General features: G+C 46.4%; 1 pseudogene; it reads right to left on the bottom strand.

Annotated features, from left to right (window-relative positions):
- The window catches only part of LOC110317858, an 87033-nt pseudogene that overhangs the window by 3132 nt on the left and 80997 nt on the right, over positions 1-2904 (bottom strand).

Here is a 2904-nt window from a genome sequence, read left to right as displayed (position 1 = left end):
AAAAAAAAAAAAGATCCTGTCTTGTTCTCCATTGTGAGACAAGCAAAGTGATTTCAGACTATGAGTAATTGCAACGTTACTCCTGTATGTAAAAGTATGCTTCAAGTCTGCTCTCCCTGGTTCAGTTTTTAACTCCATCTTGAATGGTATTTTTAGGGTATCTCAAAATATTTGAACCCCAGTAACTGAGGAACTGATATGATTAGAGGATCCTGCCAGATGTGCATCAGTAACTGAGATAACAGCTGTGGAAAGCATCATTGCTGGAGAAAGTGGGAGATAATTTGGCTTAGGCTGAGGAATGCTATGACAGCCAGAATTTTTTCACAGGCAGGCTTCATATTATTTAGAAGCAAAGAGTTCTGCTTGCTATGAAAACCATCTCTAGGCACTTGTTCCCAGGTAGCTGAGAAAACTAGACTGAGTGGTCTTGTTTACACAATTTCATTAAGAGGTGGCAGCATAGGTTCAATCGGCTCTCTATCTTGAATCTTAATTACATTAGGTACTATAGATTCACAATTAGGCACTTCCTGTTTTCTTAATTCCTTTATCTCTTGCCTCTCAAGCCTGTGTCATAGATAACTTTTCTCATTGAATAACTATGTTGTTGTTGTTGTTGTTGTTGTTGTTGTTGTACACCAACTATTTCTTGGGACCGCAGGTAAGATTTCACATTTTGCCTGCCAACTCAGCTTAAAGCACATCGACAGCCTGAAACTCACTCTATCCTCTGAGCTCCATATTCACACTCACAACTTCATCTGCCTTCCCAGAGGCCATGCTGCCACTAAGGACCCAAGTAAGACTCTGTCCTATGCCCACCAACTCCTTCATACACACTCAACATACCTAAACTTCATCTTACCCTCTAGTGGACAACTCCAGCTGCTTTACCAAGGCACCCGTGAACTCTGGTGAGACTCTGCCATCTGTCAGCCAACTCCCCTAAAAGCAAACTAAACAGCAGCAAACTGCATCCCATGTCCTGGACTCCATATTCTGTCCCACAACTCTGGATGCTTTTCCTAAGACCAAAACTGCACTAGGGACTACAGGTAATACCCCTCCCTCTACCCAAAACCTGCCTTTAAACCACACCCAACAGCCCCAAAAGGCATGCCATCACCTGGACTCCATATTCTGGTCAGCAACTCCAACAGCTTCCAGGACACTAACTAACCTGGCACTAGGGACCCCAGGTAAGACCATGCCCTATGCCCACCAACTCTGCCTAAATGACACTTAATAGGCCTAAACTGCATGCCGTCCCCTGGGCTCCACATTATGACCCGCAATGCCATCTCTTTCCTGGAGACAACATCCGCATGAGGGACCCCAGAAGATCTGACCTTCTGCTTGCCAACTCCCCTTCAGTCAAACCCAACAAACTCAAAATGGACCCCATCACATAGACTACATATTCTACATCCCACCCCCAAATCCAGATTCTTTCAAGGAGGCCAAACTGGTACCAGGGATACAGGTTAAGACTGTCCCCTAGTCCCCAAATCCCATCAAAACACAGCAAGCAACCCCGAACTACACTCTGGTCTCCATATTTCAGCACACAACACCAGCTGCTGTCCTAGAGGACGTGGCACAAACACGAATCCCAAGTTAGACTATATCCTCTGCCTACGAACTTTCCTTCAGTCATACCCAATATCCCTAACTGCACCTGATCTCCTGGTGCTGCATATTCCTACCCACAACACAGGCTGCTTTCCTGGAGGCCATGCTGGCACAATGAACCCCAGGTAAGATCAAGCCCTCTCTTCATCAATTCTGCTGAAATCACACACATAATTGCCAAATGGCAACCCATGCCCTGGACTCTATATTCTTGCTGTAACACCTGATGCTTTCCTGGAGACCATACCAGCCCACCCCATGCCTGCCAAATTCCTGAAAGTAAACCCTACACCCCCAAATGCACCTGGGTCAGGTAAGACCCTGCTATCTGTTCTCCATGTTTTCTTATGTTTTTAAAACATAACCAATATCCCTAAACTGCACCCCAACTATTGGGCTCCATATTCCATTCCACGACACCAACTGCTTTCCCAGTGACCACTGGGAAACAAGGTAAGACCTCACACACTGCCTACCAAACTCACTTTAAGCATTCCCGACAGCCCCAAATTGAACTCCATCACTATGGACTTCCCAGAATGCCAAGCCAGCACCAGGGATCCAAGTTAAGAACCTACCCTCTACCCTACAACTCCTATTAAATCATATCACAACCCTAAACTGCACCCAATCCTCTGGACTCCATGTGTTCCAGCACACAACACAGGCTGCGGTTCTGGAGGACATGCCACCAACCCAGATGCCCACCAACTTTCCTTCTACTATACTCAATAGTCTTAAACTGCATCACCTCTCCTGGGTCTCATATCCCTGACCTCAGCACCTGCTACTTTTCTGGAGGGAGTGCTGACACTAGGGACTCCAGGTAAGATCCTATCTTCTGCTTGCCAACTCCCTATCAAGAGCACCCAACAGACCTAAAATGTACCCAACTCTGGACTACATATTCTGCCCCACAACTCCCAATCCTTTCAAGGAGGTCAAGGTGGCACTAGGAACTCAAGTTAAGACCCAACCCCATGACCTCCAACTCTCATTAAAGCACACCAAACAACCCCAAACTACAACCCAACCCTTGGATCCATATTCTAGCATACAATACTGTATGTTTTCCTCTATGATACACCTGCACCAAGAACCCCTATAAGAACCTGCCCTCTGCCCAACAACTTTTTTCAAGAACACCCAACAGCCCCAAACTGTACCCCATGCCCTGGGCTTAGTGAATCAAACCTTTCTTACACTTAATGCCACCTCCCCTAATGTCCCGCGCTACCTTCCCGCCAGCAAGAAATGACGCGGCACACA

This window comes from Mus pahari, chromosome 3, assembly GCF_900095145.1.
Source record: "Mus pahari chromosome 3, PAHARI_EIJ_v1.1, whole genome shotgun sequence".
NCBI classification, from domain to species: domain Eukaryota; kingdom Metazoa; phylum Chordata; class Mammalia; order Rodentia; family Muridae; genus Mus; species Mus pahari.
The sequence above is the reverse complement of the archived record's forward strand: the minus strand, read 5'-3'. Positions and strand labels throughout refer to the sequence as shown.